At 40.2% G+C, this 19,604-nt stretch overlaps 1 protein-coding gene across 4 annotated transcripts in view; it reads right to left on the reverse strand.

The window, feature by feature from the left end:
* Nucleotides 1–19,604, reverse strand: part of PAK3 (p21 (RAC1) activated kinase 3) — a 377,937-nt gene that overhangs the window by 125,498 nt on the left and 232,835 nt on the right. For 3 of the 4 annotated variants that reach the window (XM_045817639.1, XM_045817637.1, XM_045817641.1), the window contains exon 4: nt 16,497–16,643. The exons of the other annotated variant lie outside the window; for it this stretch is intronic. The gene's annotated coding sequence lies outside the window, so the exon portion shown is untranslated. The remainder of the gene's footprint in view (nt 1–16,496; nt 16,644–19,604) is intronic. 4 annotated transcript variants of the gene reach the window in all.

The raw sequence follows: 19,604 nt of genomic DNA on the forward strand, positions 1-19,604 counted from the left end.
AAAGAAGAACACACCAAAGGCACATCATCAGTAAGTTATTCAAGATTAAAGACAAAGAGAGAATCTTAAAAGCAGCAAGAGGAAAGGAAAGAGTTACCTACAAAGGAATGCCCATAAGACTACCAGCTGATTTCTCAAAAGAAATCTTACAGGCAAGAAGGGGCTGGAAAGAAATATTTGAAGTCATGAAAGGCAAGGACCTACATCCAAGATTGCTCTATCCAGCAAAAGTATCATTTAGAATGGAAGGGCAGATAAAGTGATTCCCAGATAAGGTCAAGTTAAAGGAGTTCATCATCACCAAGCCCTTATTATATGAAATGTTAAAGGGATTTATCTAAGAAAAAGAAGATAAAAAATACGAACAGTAAAATGACAACAAACTCACAACTATCAACAAATGAACCAAAAAAAAAAAGAAAGAAAAACAATGAAAAAAAAACCTAGGCAAACAACCAGAACAGGAACAGAATTAAAGAAATGGACACCACATGGAGGGTTTTCAGTGGCGAGGGGAAGGAAGGAATGGTGGGGAAGGTACAGGGAAAAAGAAGCATAATTGGTAGGTATTAAATAGACTGGGAGAGGTAAAAAATGGTATAGGAAACAGAGAACTCAAAAAACTTATATGTACAACCCATGGACAGAAACTAAGGGGGGAATGCTGGAGGTTTGAGGGGTGCAGGGGGGAGCAGGGATAAAGAGGGGAAAATTGGGAAAACCATAATAGCATAATCACTAAAAAATACTTAAAAAATAAAGCCAGCCAATATCTCCTTAGACAATGATATCAACATATGCTGTTCTTTGTATTTAAGGAGGAGGTTGCTACTTTAACTAACAGAAAGATGTATACACTGAATTATAGTTTGGTGGTGGGAGAAAGGATCTAACAGTTACCTGTTGGCTCTTTCCTTGGTTCCCTGTAAATAAAAGCACATATTTTCAAGATGGCTACCAAGACTCCTAGGTATTGCCTGGGACTGAGAAACAAACTCTGCTTTGCTAGCTAGTCTATGCTGGTATTAAACCCACTTTATCTTGGACACATTATTATCAACTGAATCAACTGTCTCAGACACTTATGATCGACCATGTAAGAAAATACAGTGGGTTGGTTTTAATTGTCAGAAAAAAAAAGAAAAAATCTAGCTTTCCACAAAGTGGACAATGTACTATAATTTAAAAGAAAGATTGTGTTTTGCATTGTATTTCTATAGCAACTTGCATCTGAAGATTTCTGATAACTTTGCAGACATTAATACCCATAATATACTAGGATGCCAAAGAAAGAGCATTTATCTCATTTTACAGGAAAGAGAACAAGCATAGTCTGGGTCTCTCAGCATCTCTAAACCCATACTCCCATTTGCAGACAAGGTGGACAAGATACAGACCAACCATTTGGGCCCAAGTGAAAACTTCCATTATCTCATTTCAAACTGCACATAGTCATTACACATGTCATTACCCTCACTAAATTATAATTTCCTTGAGGGTAAGGCCCCCTCAGTCATAACTGTATGCTTTCATACTGCCTAATACCATGCCTTGTGTCCAGTAGACATTAGGTATACAGATGAGGTAATGAAACTGAACTCTATACATTCTATGCATTTGTTGCAGCTCTGATTAAGTTTTTCATAATGTTGCATGAATCTATATGCCTACTCAAAGCAGGTCTGAGCCAAAAAAAAGAGTATGTTTGGAAATATAGGCACTAGTCTAAGTGCCAAAAAATTGGCATGATGTAGAATCCAGCTACCATATGATTATCAACACCTCATTTTTTACTATACCACTTTGTAATGCCCAAAGAGCTCCTATGTCTTATTTTCACTTGACCCAGATGCCAACATGTGAAAAGGGGAATACCATTCCCATTTTCCACATGGGAAATTAATAAAGTATAAAGGTTAAGTGACTCACCCAGGGTCACAAAATAAGTGGAAGAACTGAGAGTAGAATCTCAAACTCTTCTCAATTCCCTTTCTACTACACCAATACAATGTGTAACCAAGTAAACCCATAAATACACACACACTCTTCATATATACACTTCTCTCCTCCCCAAATATTCATGTGGCAGTTCCAGTTTTTTCATTTCAACACACTTCGGGATGGTACTTACTGATTTCAACTTCTTTTCTCATCCAAAGATCGAAGGCTAGGTGACTTACTGACAGAACTCCAACAGGTTTTGTTGACCTGTAATATCAATTCTTAGGCGGCCTTGTTTTGGAGCTTGTCTGTTCTGGGGCACTCAACAAGGGAACTCTGCTATCAGAGACAGGGGTGTGCTGTTTCAGAGAGCCTCACCTGGGAGATACCATTACAGAGTGTAATGGAGGGAAGTCGTTTCTAAGATCATTTGATCAGGAGGAGCAGAGTCTACTTGTTGGGCAGATTTGCAAAAGCAGCCAGACAAGCAAGGGAGGTAACTAGCTCTTTTTACAGCTGCCTAGTTTCAATCTTAGATCCTGCGAAAGATAACTAACAACTGACACACATACAAGCACACTCACATTGAATGTATTCATGGTCTCTTTTATACACACAAGCAAGTAAGGTAGGTTCTGCTGTAGTCCTGTTCTCTGCTAACATTTTCATGAGTGACTTCCATGGTTTTCAGTGGGAACTTGACATTAATTGAACCCAATCAGCCAGCATTTTATAGTTGCAAATTTCAATGACAGGTTGCAAGCAAGGAAATTCACAGGTATAATGCAGCATCTCAACCTCATATATTGCACATATTATATGAGAAAAAATAGTTTTTTCTAATTAAGCTTATAAATATATGCAGCACCATACTTTATTATTTATTGCATAGGCTACATGAGCTAATGCCAAGAAAATGCTAATGATCATCTGACGTGTATTTATATGTGCAAATTTGATGCATTATTACAGGTTTCATCTTTTCATTTCCAACATTGAAGCTTCTAAAAAGAGAAAATAAAATGCATAAAGAACAAAGGTAAAACTTTTTTAAGCATAAGAAGTAAATACTTTAAAAGATGCCTGAGAGAAATGTGCAGGAAAAAGAAAAGGGAAGTAAAACCTAGTAATAAAATATTTCATAGTTCTCAAAACTGCATGTGGTATCCTAGAAAGTATTCAGATGCAAAAAAATAGATGCAGATGAACAGCCTAAGTGAACAGGATATGGTAAACCAACATCTTGAATCTCTGAGGTTGTAGATGCATGGGTGATAATTATACCCTTCCCTGACCCACTCTAGAGAGTCTTCAAATTCAAGACTAAAATTTCAATTCCAATAATTTCTAGGGCTTCTTGTATATCATATAGGTGCAATGTCCAGGCACATCATTCTAGGTCCTTGCTGCAGTCTCAATTTGTCTGTACCCAAATCAGTATTATGCAGGGAAGATGTTCTCTGCATGTTTGAATAGATGAGCCAATTGGGGTCAATTGAGACCTTGTATTATTTTTATACCAAGAATTGGGATCAACTTAGCAATTCACATATTTCACATACACACAAAGAAAAACTTGACAAAACTGGAGACCAAAGAATTTGAGCCAGCGTAAAATGCAACAACTCCTTCTCAAATTTTGTTACTTCACCTAAGTTCACATGACCACATTTTAATTTTTTATCCTCACCTGAGGACATTTTTTCATTGATTTTTGAGAGAGAGAGAGAGAGAGATATCAATGTGAGAAACATTGATTGGTTGCCTTCTGTATGCACCCTGACCAGGGATCAAACCTGCACCTGGGGTATGTGCCCTGACTGGGATAAACCTACAACCCTTTGGTCTATGGACAATGCTTCAAGCAACTGAGCCACAATGTCCAGGGACCATATGCACACATTTTAAAAGAGCTGAACATACATTCCAGCATCTTATCTGGGGGGGGGTATGGCTAAGGAAGAAGAAATAGTATCTATGAAATTAAAGGGTTTCTCTCAAATACTGAAGGAAGAATGGGATATGACAAGATCTCCTTTCCATCTATCCCACTTCACAAGTGGTAGATAAACATTCAGCTGGCCACAGCCTTAGTTGCAGGAATTGCCTACTCCCTATCCCCAATAAGGACACATTTCTGTGTTTTAAAGAAAACTGGCCATGGGTCTAAGATCATAATCCACCCAAATAAAATTCTTGTATTTATAAACCAAAAACCAAATCTGAAGGATGACCTCACAATACAGCATGTTGGCTTTCTCATGGCCTTCCTGTAACCAGCTTACACGGATCTTCATTTACAAGAGGTTAGATCTATCAAATAGTGTATTCCCTTTGCTGCCCATTACTCTTCTTACCTGGTTGCAGTTGCCACTGTGTACTTATATACTGGTATGATATGGCTCATCATTAGTTCATGCTAAAGGAGATCCCTACTCCAGCACATGATTAGCTTGCTTCCCCAGTGCACACATATACACAAAGAGAAGACTGCCATAGGCCTAAGTCCTTTTTTTTTTTTTGGCCCTGGGAAGCCCCCACGTTGCAATTGGATGACCCAGCCCTCACCTGAAAGGAAGATAATAGTATTCTGGTAGGAAAATGGCAGATGAAGCAGAAGCAGGATTTGATGCAAGGAGCTGAAATCAGTAGGCCTGAGGGAGAATCAGTTAGTACTTCCCAAATTACCCCTGTGGCACCTGGATTGTAGCTTACAACACACCCTGACAAAAACTGGGGGGAGAAAAAGAGGAGGAAAGCTTGATGTTTTAAATCAATCAATCAATCAATCAATCTGCAAACCATGTTTATCTCAGAGTATTCTTTCTCCGTTGACATTGAGCCTGATGTGTTCCTTGCATTCACAATAATGTCAGGCAGCAGCCAGCCAGTTGTGTGGCTTTTAGCATGTCACCTAGGCATGCCCTATACTCTTCTTCCCAGCTTAATAAAGAGGGTCTGTAGGTCACACAGCTGTATAAAAAAGGAAAAGAAGAAGATGCCCTGGCTGGCGTAGCTCAGTGGATTGCGCGCGGGCTGCGAACCAGGTATCGCAGGTTCGATTCCCAGTCAGGGCACATGTCTAGGTTGCAGGCCATGGCCCCCAGCAATCACACATTGATATTTCTCTCTCTCTCTCTCCCTTCCCTCTCTAAAAATAAATAAATAAAATCTTTAAAAAAAAGAAAAAGAAGAGATCTTATGTCAGCCTAACATAACTTTTTATAGGAAAGTAAACTAATTACATGCTTTCTTCATATTAACTTCTGGTTGGCTTTCATTTCAAAGAATCCTGAGACCAAAATAAATAATAACTACCCTATAGAGTTACTACCCTATAGTAACTCTAAGAAAATGTATCTTAAGCAACCAATCTGTGACTGTATTCATTTATTCAAACAACAAATATTTATTGAAGCTTATGTGTCAGGCACCATTCAAAGTGCTGGGAGTAGAGAAATAAATGCCCAGCCCTAAGAGAGGCTATATGTTTGAGCTGTGGGTTTTATATCTGGCCGCCATCTAAAATGTATATTAAATACACAGATAAAAATGTAACTATAATACAAGTAAGGGCATGTATATTGCAAAATGAAGAATACACAAAATAGAGGACCACAGCAGTTCAGCAGAGGGCAAGACTCTCTTTAACTGACTATGGTCTTATTGTATGAGAAATTGGTGCCAAAGATTGCACTTTTATACAAAACAAAATTGTTGATATTGTTCCAAAGAACATTATTGCCTGGTCTTCCATCTCCATACCACAAACATTTATACATACTAGGTATTATGTAAAGTACAGGGTGTATACAAAGAGAGATGAATAAAGACTAGTTTCTGTATTCTAAGAGCTCACAGTTCAGTGAGGATGGCAAACATGCACACATACAATAGAGAATACAATGTCATTCCACCTAGGTAGGCAAAGGATGCTCTGGAAGGACAGAGCAGGAAGGACATCTAATGTTCCCAGAGGAACCAGAGGATATAGAACTTGAATGGGTTATTGAAGGATGAGTAGGAGTTCACCAAGATTTGAAAAGTGGAAAGCACTAGGTTGGTGTAGGCCATTATTCAATAGTATATTCTAATTAACAAATACTGAAAGCATGGTAGATTTTTTTTGAGCCTCGTGCCCATTCCTGTTGAACTAAGTGATGCTGGTGTTATGTAAGGAACAGAACAGATCTCTAAACTGTGGAAGACAGTAACATGTAAAAAACTTTAAAAAAAAAGCTAAACACTTGATGAACTACAAAAGAAGTGTCAATGTGGCTTGACATGAACCATTTTTTATAACTATAGTCATATATTAGCAGGACAGACCTATTTTGGGGAATTGTATTAAAAAAAAAGAACACTTGGAAAAGAAACTCCATCCTTTCTCTTAGAAGAAACCTCTTTTCTTAGAATAACTAAGTTGCATCTTGTTATGCAGCTTTAAGTTGGGATTGGGGTTGACTTTTAGTTAGTAGATCTTTTATCTCTCACAAAATAAGAATGGCTAATTCCAGCTCCACTTCTGGCTTATTCTGTGATCTTGAGGAAATCATTAGACCTTCATAAATTCATTATTTCAGCATTTATACAGTGTTTATCGTGTTCCCAGAAAGACAAGAGGATACTTTGGAAGGGCAGAAGAAAAAGGGTGATAGATGAAAAAGGGACAGTCCCTGTCCTTGAAGAGATTCAAAATGTAATGAATTTTGGCCATGACAGCTCAATGCAAAGATGACAACCTGTTGCTACTAAAGGATGGAGAAAGGGACTCCTAACAGCCTAAGGAAGGAGACTTCACAGAGGAAGCACATTTAAGCTTGATTAGGAAAACATAATCAAACCATGGTTATGGTATTTTTCAGACAGAAGAAACAATAGCTGTTAAGGCCCAGAGGATATTAGAGACAATGTAGTGTATTAGAAGAACTGCAGGAAACTTAGTGTAACTATAGCAAAGGGGAGGGATGGAAAAAATATAAGATCAGTAGAGATCAAATGTAGAAGGGTCTTATATGCCTTTCTTTGGGGTGTGGACTCTTTCAGTCTAGATGAAGAGGTTTCAGGCAGTGGAATGGCAAGATTAGCTTCAAATTTCAGAGCTATTACTCAGGTGACAATGTAGCAGACACCTAATGTTGAAGACTTGGGGAATTTTTCCCCTATGGATTGGGGTGTTCCAGGTAGCAATATGAAAATTAATATTGAAAACTGAGAAAATGAACCAGGGGGAAAGAAGCATATGCCCATGAGTATGGAAATAGAAAGACAGGAAAAGATAGATTTCAAGAAGGGCCTCTATTTTGGACATTGGCCAAAGATGGCAGGGTTGCTAGGCCTAGTGGGTTGAACTGATCTCGGGATTCTAAATGGAAATCTGAGGAGAAATATATTTATTTCTATCTTATGAGACCCAGAAGAGTTTGGTAGGCCTAAAGGGTTTTTATAAGTCTTTAGGAGTTTCCCAGCTGTATTGAGGTATAATTGACAAAAATTATATATATTTAAGGTACACAATGTGATAGCTTGATATTTGTGTACACTGTGAAATGATTACCACAATCAAGTTAATTTGCACATCTATCACCTCACATAATTACCTCTTTTTGGTATGGTGAAAACACCTCAGATGTACTCTTTTTGCAAATTTCAATTATACAATACAGTATTATTAACTGTAGTCACCATGCTGCACATTACATCCCCAGTATAGCCTTTAGTTTTTGTCTGGGTTCCAAACAGAATAGAGCCTCAGATTCTGTTTTTTTTTTTTTAATAAGCATAAACAACTAGCATAGAATGGTGATTAAGACAACCAATGAAGCTAGTATGAAAATAACAAATATTATGTTGGAGGCCCCTTGGATTAGCAGTCATTGGATCACCAGCAATACTCATATTCCTGAGTATAATAAGATCACATTATTCTGGTTTTGGTCAATAGGACAACACTGATGAGTTTTATTGAAAATTCATAGACTCTACCAACAAAAATAAAAATTCTATGAAGGCTAAATAACTGCAAATGGACTTCAAATCTATAAATTTTATATGTCAATATATACAGAAGAGAGAACAAATACAGTAATACATTTGATATCTCAGTAAAAATTAAATGAGTAATATCTAGTGGGAAGCAAAACAAATATGTATCTAACCATCTTGTCTTTGAGAGGTATAAACTACATAGCAAGTAATGAAAAGCTGAAGGAAACATCAATTCACACGTGGTGGAAAATATCTATTCCTCTCAATAGAGAATAGCTAAATCTATTCCTCTTAGTAGAGACAGCAAGATTAAGACAACAAATACAAATATAGTAGCAGCATTTCCTACATATTTATTTGGCATTATGACATTAATTTGGAGACTGTCAGCATGGGAATAAGATGCAATGGGAGAGTTTAATATCTTCAGCCCATGTGTACAGCTCTGCAATGAGCCATTTTATAATGCATGTCTAAACTCTGAATATTTGATTTTGCTCTAGCAGCATGAACAGAACCACATAGCATGCCCTGACCTTTGGTGGTGAATGGTACCTCTGCCTCTACAGGAATCAGGAGGGTCTTCTATAAAGACCCTCTCTCAAGTTTCTGTGTCTGCAAATCAAGATGACAACAGTGAGGACTTAACTATTTCAAAGGAATTGGAAAATTGGAGAACTAGAGGGGCTATTTAAATTAACAAGAAACATTGCTGCAATTTCCAAATAAACATGTCCTAAAAATGACATGAATTGAGTAAAGTCCATGGGTTAATTCTGTTTTTCACTCATCTTCTTAGTTGTTTATGCACTACTCCTAGCTTTTGGTTAAGTGGAAATAAAGGCAAAGAAACGTAGGCAGCGAGAACTGTGAAGATTGGGTGTTTGGCTACAAAAACCATACTGTTTTTCTGTGATCCTAGGGTTCTGTCCCTTTGAAAGCACCTACCTCAAAGGGTTGTATTAAGAGTAACATTAAGATCTGTAATTTGTAGAACACTATAGGCTAGACATTGTGCCAAACGCTTTCATAGATTATCTCATTTCATCATCATTACAACTCAATGAGGTACACATTATTCGTGTCACGCCCATTTTACATACAAGGAAACTGAGGATTAAGGGGGATAAGTCATTGACTCAAAGTTACATACCTAAGAAGTGGTCAACTAGGATTTAACTGCTCATCTACTGACTCCAGATGTGGTATTCTTAATATCTCTACCATAATGGATGAATGAGTTATTAAATGTTTTGAAAAGTATGCAATGCCATATAAATGCAAAGGGCTGGGTCTCCTAATTTAGTGCTTTTTTAGTGAATTCAGGCAGGGGAATCTTTCCCTTCCTAAAAATCACTCAGTCCTGTAAATTATATAAATTACTTTTGATGAATCTCAATATAGTGACAGAAACTATCAAAAGAAAATTGACCAGGTTATTCTCTAAATCTGTCTCCTGGTGGGGGTGGCACAAGATTTTCATCAAGGTCTATAACTTGTTTTTATTTCTCTGCCTTAGGCCCAGTGACGAAGGGCCCTTTTATACAATCTTCTGTAAAGATAGCATAGCCCTGTGCTGAGCAAGATCTCTACAAGGGGGTTTATTTTGGGAGGTGATTGCCTTATATCCTGACTGCTGTTTTCAACTACTCACAGGCCCTCAAGGCCTTTGGAGTCTGAAGGGCACTGAATTACGTGATAAAGATCCCTATAATACCAAACCTCAAGATTTGTTGCCTTGTTCTACTGCTTCATGCTGACTTCATCTTTCCCACACAAATGCAAGTAATTCATGGGAAGAGTATATTTCTTTCACCCATTTGAATCTCCCACTGGGTCTAGCACTATGTGAGGTCTATTGAAGATCTTCTGTATAAGCTGGTGATGCCATTGGAATTTTGGGACTGAGGAAGAGAGGCACCAGATCTGTCCTGATAACACATTGCTATCCACATACCACTTTCAAGTTCTTAACTGACTTTTACAAGTAGCTGCTCTGGGCCTGATATTGAACAGGTATTTGGAATCCAAAATAAGTAAGATGATATGGTCTTTGCTATTTTTCAATATAGGAATTCTTCAATCTAATGGTGGTTGTTAGGCATGGTGGGTGTTATTCCAGAGTATAGGCTTTTCCCCATGATGTGCCAGAACCCATGTCAAATGATGGCTTAGTCATATTTTGCACTCATTTTTTCACCAGAGAGACTCCAGCAGGGGAAGCCATGAACTAGGGAGGTTGTTACAAGGTACTTTCATATTTCTAAATCTCTGGTAGGGAACTTGGGTGGCACATGGTTCTAATTCCAGGCTTCTGGTCTATTGATTAACTCCTGGGTTTTGAGCATCTTTTATTCCCCTTACAGGGAGATCTACAGTCTGTCTGGAGTGCAAGGGAGTTTCGTTAGCTTGTTTTGTTTTTAAATATATTTTATTGATTATTCTATTACAGTTGTCCAATTTTCTTCCCTTCACTTTGCTCCACCCTGCACACCCCCTCCCACCCACATTGCCCCCCCTTAGTTCATGTCCAGGTGTCATACATATAAGTTCTTTGGCTTCTACTTTTCCCATACTCTTCTTACCATCCCCCTGTCTACTTTCTACCTACAATCTATGCTACTTATTTTCTATACCTTTTCCCCTCTCTCCCCCTTCAATTACACTGTTGATAACCCTCCATGTGACCTCCATTTCTGTGGTTCTGTTCCTGTTCTAGTTGTTTGCTTAGTTTGTTTTTGTTTTAGGTGTGGTTGTTAATAATTGTGAGTTTGCTGTCATTTTATTATACATGTGTTTTTATCTTTTTTCTTAGATAAGTCCCTTTAACATTTCATAAAATAAGGCCTTGGTGATGACGAACTCCTTTAACTTGATCTTATCTGGGAAGCACTTTATCTGTCCTTCCATTCTAAATGAAAGCTTAGCTGGATAGAGCAATCTTGGATGTAGGTCCTTGACTTTCATGACTTCAAATACTCCTTTCCAGCCCCTTCTTGCCTATAAGGTCTCTTTTGAGACAGGCTGATGGGAACTCCTTTGTAGGTAACTGTCTCCTTATCTCTTGCTGCTTTTAGGATTCTCTCCTTCATTTTTACCTTGGCTAATGTAATTATGATGTGCCTTGGTGTGTTCCTCCTTGGGTCCAACTTCTTTGGGACTCTCTGATCTTCCTGGAATTCTTGGAAGTCTATTTCCTTTGCCAAAATGGGGAAGTTCTCCTTTATTATTTGTTCAAATAAGTTTTCCACTTGTTGCTCTTCCTCTTCCCCTTCTAGTACCCCCATAATTCAGATATTGGAACATTTAAAGATGTCCTGGAGGTTCCTAAGCCTCTCCTCATTTTTTTTGGAATTCTTGTTTCTTCATTCTTTTCTGCTTGGTTGTTTCTTTCTTCCTTCAGGTCCACTCCATTGATTTGAGTCCCAGCTTTCTTTCCATCACTATTAGTTCCCTGTGCATTTTCCTTCATTTCTCTTAGCATAGCCTTCATTTGTTCATCTAATTTGTGACCAAATTCAACCAATTCTGTGAACATCCTGGTCACCAGTGCTTTGAACTGTGCATCTGATGGGTTGGCTATCTCTTTGTTGCTTAGTTGTATTTGTTCTAGAGCTTTGATCTGTTCTTTCTTTTGGGTCATTTTTTTTTTGTCTTGATGCCCCTGTTACGTATGAGGGATGGAGCCTTAAGTGTTTGCCCAGGTAGGGCAACACACATTGCTGTCTTGTGATGCTGTATGTGAGGGAGAGGTCTCAGAGAGAACAATGGTGCTTCCTGCTCTCTCTGCCAGATTTCAGTCCCTTCTGCCGCTTCCCTCAAGCAAACTGGGCCCTTCTGGTGCTGATTCCCATGTGGGTGGGTTTGTGTACATTCTAGGACCCTGTGGGTCTCTCCAACGAACTCTCCTGTGAGGCTGGGAGGCTTGCCATTTGTCTCTCCCAGCACCTCGACCCCCACAGGTGTTTTCAATTGGTGTTTTGAGGCTTTATTTCCCTGCACTGCATTGGAACCCTGGGTTAAGAGGTCTGTCTCACTCCCCAGTTTCACCTGGTTTATCTGCATGTGAATGTGGGACCACCCTGTCCCCCAGCCACTTTGTGCATCTTGCCCTGCTCCACAATCCACCATCTCACTGGGTCCACCAGCAGCCTTGTGCACCATGCCTCTCCACAATCCGCTGCCTCACTGGGTCTGCAAGCCGCCACCTTGTGCACCCAGCATCCACCAGCCACCACCTGCGTGCCTGGGGTCCACCAGCTGCTGCATTTTTTTTTTTTTGGCCATGACTCCTCTCTGCCCAGTTGCCCGGCTCTGCCCCTCCTACCAGTCTGGATGAATGTGTCTACTTTAACTCTTTGGATGTCAGATTTCCATACAGTTCAATTTTCTGTCAGTACAGGTTGTGATTCTGTTTCTTAATTTTTGTTGTTCTTATTTTGGTTGTGCGAGGAAGCACAGTGTGTCTACCCACACCTCCATCTTGGCCAGAAGTCTCGTTCGCTTGTTTTTATCCATGCCTACTGAGAAATTTCCTCTGTTAACTTGTTAGTAACAGCTGTTGAAATTTCAGTGAGTCTATGGATGCACATGCACACTCACAGTAGAATTTATTTTATCATACTGCTAACCCATTAACCTTTTTTTCCTCTTTCTTGAATACCATGTTCCTGGGTTAATGAAGTAAAAGTAGGCCTGCCTATATTAGAGATGCCTGCTTGGAGTAGGATTGCACTTGCCATTTGTCTAATCCACAGGTAATTCGGGATCATAAACATAAAATTGGAGACACACACACTTTAGAATAGGAAAACATGAAGTGCATAAAAAACACATTATTTACCTTCCCCTCCCCTTGGAAGGGAGACAAGGCAGCAAGTTTAGCCATAAACTCCTAGAAAAAGAAATAAATCACCTAAATTCAAATCTCTTTTGGATAGTACTAGATAAGGTTCTAGTAGAGATAATTTCGATAAAAGGAAACTGGTAAAAAGATATAAAACTTTATCTGTGTGTTTGACCTTTATCTTTTTAATACTAGATATAAATTCCACTCCTTTCTGCTCTGGAAAGATCTAGTCCCATTAACACCCTGGTTAAGACCAATATTATTTCTTTGGTGAGAGGTTGCTGCAAAACCTTTTGGCAGGGGTGAGAACAGTATTAGTGGCAAATAGAAAAAAGGAGTGACAACTATGATTATAAACAATTACCTGTAATTGGGTGTGTTACAGTGTATGTTAGTGAAAAAAATATGTGAATGTGGCAATATTCATGTGGGGGTATGTATAAGAGTTTAGCAAAGTATTATATGGGTGTGTGAATGAGAGTGTGGTTCACTATTAGCATGTGTGAATCAATGTGTGTAGATGTGGATCGATGGGATCATCTCAGTGAGAAAGTGTAGGTCAGTGTCAATGTAAGTATGTGTCAGTGACAATGTGTCCATCTGAGAGTCCAGGTAAGAGCTGATGGAAGTTCAGTAATGTATATGGGTCAATGTGATCAAGTTTATCAGTGTAAGGGAGGATGTAACAGGATGACTGTGAGTGTGAGTGAGTGTCAGTCTATGTGAAATCAGTCACTACCTCTGTATGAGTGCATGTATGCATTTTACTAAATTGATTGTGACCGTGTGAACTGTGTGGGTCAGTGTGATGTGTGTCAAGGTAATTGCAGTTAGTTACTATTCATGTCACTACATGTGTACTGGTGTGAATGTATATAGCAATATAAGTAAAGGTGTGTCAGTGTGAGAGTGAGAATGTGTAAGAATGTGAATGTGTGAGAAGTGTGGTTGTGCCAGTATGAATATGGGCAATGTATGAATGGGAGTTGGTGCATGAGAAGAATGCACACATGAATGGACATGGGTGTCAGGAAGTATGACTATGTGTCCATGGGAATGTGTGGATGGGTATGCTTTTGAGTATGTGGTTGTGAATGTAAGAATATGTGAAAATGTGAGAATGTAAGTATGTAGGTTTGGGTGTGCAGTGTGGGTGTGTGAATATCTGTGAGTACTGAATGTGAGGGAGTATATGTATGTGTTAGCATGTGAAGGTGACTACACCTCTGTGTGTGTGTGATTGTGTATGAGTGTGACAGTAGGGTGACAGGTGTCAGTGAAAATGGCTAAGTTTAAGAGAGTGTGTTTGTGATTATATTCGTTGAATTTGGTGGAGGGTGCAACTATGCCTCAGTGAGAAGGTGAGTGTATTAATATATATCAAAATAAGTGTGTTTTCATGTGTAAGTGTGATTATATGTAAATGTGACAGGATAGAGAGATTGTGTCAGTGCTGAGTATATAAGAGCATGTAATTCTAGTGTAAGAAAACTAGTAAGTATAAAAGTTTCAATAGGTGAGATTGTGTTTATGGTGTGAGCATATATAAATGTGAGCATGCATGTATCCCTATGCTGAGTTATAATGAATGAATGTGAAAAGGAAATAGTGACAGTGCAAATGTGTTGGGGGGAATGAAATTGAATGTATGTATATCTATGAGAAATAAGCAGAGGAAAGTCAATATGTATTTGTGTATAGAGTGTGTATAACGGTGCAGAAAACTGAGGGTTAAGGGTGATTCTATCATCTGTGTGGATGTGACTGTGAAAGCGTGACTATGAGTGTGTCAGAATATAAGAAAACATAAAGGTATGAGTGGATGAGAATGTGAGAGTGGGATGTATGGCAAGTGTGACTGTGTCAGTATGAAAATATGAATGTATAAATGTAGGTGTCAGTGTGTAGCAATAAGAATGTGCCTGTGTGTACTGAATTTATAAATATGATTGTTTATGAGGGTGGGGGGGTAAGAATGATCATCACTATGTATTCAGCATGAACACTGATTATGAGTCAAAGAAGTAAATAGGACTGTGTGAGTGTATGAGTATGGGAGTGTGAGCACTGAAGAGAATCAAAATAATTTGGGAATCTTAGAAATTCTTCAGGACATATATTCTCCCAAAGTCACGTGTCCAGTTACAGGCAAGCTACTTAGCACCTCTCAACCTCTATCTCCTCATGAGTAAAACACTGATGATACCTTGAGATAGTATCATTTTTATAATAAAAAACAAATATAGTACCTATTAGAAAAAAACATACCTTCTTTGCAATAGAATCAAATTGTTTCAGGCAAGTAAAATGCCTAGTAGGGTGCTGGCAACAGTAGCTAGTCAATAAATACATGTTATTATTGCAGCTGTCATAGAACACTCAGCAGAGACTCAGGGACTTGCTTCTTATTTTAGCCAGTTCTAGTTACCTTCTGTTGTTCAAGAGCTATAGAGGATCCCCTACCACAGCATCTCTAGAAGTTGAATGCATCAGTATTGGCCGGGCTGTAATTTCATACCTTTAATTTCACAGCTGAAACTCTGGAGCTTGCCCTTCACTAGAAGGCATCATATAAACACCTGTTGCTGAGCTGCAGTTTTCCTTTGTCCTGTAGGCCCCAGGACAGGCTCAGCGTGGAAGGGAATTGGATTCTATATGCCTTGTTTGTTTATTTTTAAATTTAGCTTGTTTTTCTCTTGGGTTTTTTTTTTAATTTGGTTGTTTATTTTTGACTTGGACAATATAAGAGTTGCTTAAATAACTGACAAAAAAACTGACAGAAGACCAGACATACAGATGGAGGGATGGTAAGATACAACAGGTGGCTGGAGTACAGTGTATAGCAAAAGAAGGCCAGATGGAGAAGCCAACTGAGGAAGTTAAAACAGCTTCCTGAGAGACAAACAGACAGAGAGATGATCAGAGAATCAGGCCAAGAAACATGAAAGAAGTAGAGAGGGAGAGAGAGAGAGGCTCAAATTGAAAAACTGCTGGGAAGCAGTCAGGCACTTGTAAGAGACTAGAGACTGGTAAGATCTAGTCCCTACCCCTCAAGAGCTTATGGTCTAGTTTACCTATTAAGATGAGTACTGCAGAAACCATGCAAGAATTATTTTAGGTGGTCGAGAAGCAAGAGCTAATTATCTGCCAGATTCAAGTGTTGGAGAGCTGGGGAAGGAAGTATTACCTGGTTAGGTAAGAAGGCATACAGAAGGTTCTGGAAGGTGTAAGTTAAGAAGCTTGGATGGATTGGGTTGTGGGTTATACTTTAAATAGGCAGGTACAATGAAGGTTTTGAGGTATTAGAATTTACCAGAACCGATTGGTAATTTGTGCCTTGTGTCTGAAATACCACTTTAGCATTAGGAAAGCAGGAGGAAAAGGAAATGACACCTTGATAGGAAGCAGGTCTGTGTTACAGTGAAGCTCTTTGGATGGAGCTTAACATTAGCAAATGACTTGCAAGTGACTGTGAATTTGTTTCTCCTGCTCCCCCTAGGATGCACGTCAGGGCTGTTATTCCCACATTAAATATGGGAGAACCAAGAGACCAAGGGCAGCTGTACTGGGCACAATCTCCCAGAAATAAGGGGCCATGCCCTGGAGCCTGGCTGGTGAGGTCTAGTCAGAATCTTTGAAATTGGGAGCTCTTATGAAAAGGTGGGATTTACCTGAACTTAGAGGTCCCTAACTCCCTGCCCTGGAATCCATTACTCACCTCACACCACCACCGCTGCAGGACCTCAGCATGGGTGGGCGCTGCCCATGAGAAGGGGCCAGGCTGCCTTCAGCTCCGAGGAACTCAGTGCTGGGTACACCAGCTGCCACAAGATGCAAGGAATCAGCTGTTCTTTCTTGGGAAAACCTGCCAAGAGAAGTATTGTGGGGGAGCAGGAACCTCTTTTCCCACCTGCTACTACTCCCTCATCCAACCCCTCAAACATCACACATGCACTACAGTGAATTTCAGAAAATCCCTTTAAAAGGCAGAGAATCAGGGAAGTGTAAACAAGCGTTGTTATGTAATAGTCCAGAAAGGGCACTGAACTGGGGGTTTCAAGTTGAGAAGTGCTATCACTTCACTACTCTGGATCAGTTTGCTATCATGTAGAAAAGACCTGTCCCAGTCATCTTGGACGAGCATTGGGAGGACTAAATCAAATATGATAGTTGTGAAATATCTGTATATTTACTGGAGGAGGTACAATCCAGTGTACCATGGAAAACAGAAAGATGATGGCAAATACAGGAGGGCTCTGAGGATACCTGAGATTCCGGAAGTCCTGGCACTGCTGTTCATCCCTCAACTCCAAGTGTTCACCTCCATTTCCATTTTCCATCTCACCAACCTCCTTCACTAGTGCAGGAAGCACTCTGAAGTCCCCTATATCATTTCACAGCTGTGGAGGGCTTCAGTCTCTGATCCTAATTGGAAATTCTCTCTGCCTTCCCCGTCTCCACCACATAGATGTCTTTTATAATTTTCCTAAGATTTTGTAGGGCAAATATATACTAGAGTTTTTATTTTTATTTATGTGTGTGTGTGTGCCTATGTGGCAATTTACCCTATCTTCTCCACAAAGGTTTCCATGTCCAACCATGAAAGAGATGGAGTCTCTCTAATTCCTCCCTTTTCTGCCTTTCCTCACATTCACTTGAGCCTCTCAAGGGTTTAGCACTCTCAGGGAGGAGAACAAACTTCCCTTGAACAAAAATCCCAACCTCTGAAATACTTCCTACCATTCCCCCCTTTCCCTCCACAGTGTTTGTCTTCAAAGAAAAGCAGCACCTCATAATAAAGGCATATCTCCCAATAAAGCCAGATCCAGGCTAGCACACATGTTATTAGAGGACACCAGAATACACAGGTCCTAAGTCAAAGTCAGGATTGATGGATAGGTGGGTGGGTGGATGGATGGATGGATGGATGAATGGAAGGATGGAAGGATAGAAAGATAGAAGGATAGAAGGATAGAAGGATAGAAGGATAGATGGATATATAAAGGTAGAGATAACAAAATTAGAGCCCCAGGGAACCAAGAAAAGCCCTATGATTCTCAATACCACCTTCTCAAATAAAAAGACCAAGCCATACCCTAGGTGTTCCACTTGCTCCTAGAAATACTCCAGAGCACATCTGCCCCCAGTGGCCTTGACATTCCCTATGTGCTGCCCACACGCACACTCCAAGAAGCTTTTCCAAATCCCACTCACTGCACAGGTGAATGGTGTGCCTATAGCCTCCCCCATTGCATGAGCTCATTCTGCAGTGGAGTGAGTTGCGGGTAGGGGAGTGAGGGTTGTCAAAGTTCCAGAGAGGGGCAGGGCTCAAAGAGGGCTCAAGAAGGATGGCCAAAAAAAGCTTGCCTATTCTCGAGGCAGAGGGCTAGTCCCAGTGAGGCAGCATGCACCCATAGGGGTGGGGAGCAGCACTAGAAGATCTGGAGGGGAGAGGAGATACATCAGCCTGTACTAACCAAGTACCTCCAGATTTCTGCACAAGATCCAGAGCTTTCCTTAGGCCTGCCTCCACCTCTCCTCATTCGCTTATTAACTCCATGCAGCCTGCCTCAAACTCATCAGTTACACAACTGGAGCCAGTGCAGATGCAACTGGCCAGATGCAGTGCTATACCTGGTGGCCACACCCTTCCCACCAGTGTCTTCCCATAGGGTCAGCCTGGGTGGTGTGTCTTGTGTGAGAACATGGGGGTTGGACTATATCTGTGCTGCTCCAAGTACCACATTGTATTGGGTGCCTTGTGTGTCTATACCATGTTGGGTGTGTGCTAAATCATATTTATGCTATGTTGTGTGTATATCAACTCTGTATTATATTGTGTATATGTGCAGTCATGTTTATATCATGTTGTGTATGTGCATCATGTCAGTACTGTATTGTGTTCTTGCTGTGGGCCTGTACTGTGCTGTACGAATATTGCATCTATTCCATACTGTGTGTGTACCATATGGCTAATCCACATTGTGTGTCACACAGCTATGCCACACTGTGTGTCTGTGTCATGTGGTGTGTCTATACTGCCTTGTGTGTATGCCTGTGGCTCAGCCTCTTTCCAGGGGCTGGGGTAGAGATCAGTACACACATCTTGTGCCTACTAGCAACCCAACCTTGCTAAATTCCAACTTCTTGCCAGCATCTCTGTATGGGGACTAGGGCTGCCACCTTGTTGGGAGTGGGGTGAAGGAAGCTGCAGACAACCAATATCTCTATCAGAGACTCCTCCCATGGCAAGTGCCTGGACCATCACTGAGAATAGTTGGGAAGGAATTCTGGAGCATTTTTCAGGCTCAAAGAAGCAAACTGAGTACTAGAGGTAGGGGCATGAATGGCTCCTTCTCTCAACGCCCAGCCCTATTCATATATGAGAAGGGCCAAAAGAAGCCATAGCTACCCGAGTCTCTCCTTCAGGCCAGTTAGAAGGACTGGAGCTCTTCTCTACAGAGAGCAAGAGCTTCACAGGTGTTTAGCACTGGCACCAGAGCTGAGCTATGGGATGGATGTATAGGGAACTCTGCTAAGGGTATCTCTGTTGAGGTCACTAGTGGATATGATTGTGTTGATCATTAGGGGTAGGTATCTTGAGGATTGAAGAATTCCAAAACAGTTCACCTGGCTCAGAAAGAGATGAGGGAGAAAAATAGAGGGGAAACAATCCACACTCCAAGCCAGGCCCTTCATTCACCTTCATTCAAAGCTCTTCTTTTATGAAACTCAGGGAGTCAGGGCCAGTAGTGAATCTCTGTACCGCCACTCCCCACTGTATAAGATCCCCACATGGTTTTCTTGTGGGCTTGATTTTCCACCT

Source organism: Phyllostomus hastatus, unplaced genomic scaffold, assembly GCF_019186645.2.
Source record: "Phyllostomus hastatus isolate PE091 unplaced genomic scaffold, TTU_PhHast_1.1 phas_scaffold_28, whole genome shotgun sequence".
Classification (NCBI taxonomy): Eukaryota; Metazoa; Chordata; class Mammalia; order Chiroptera; family Phyllostomidae; genus Phyllostomus; species Phyllostomus hastatus.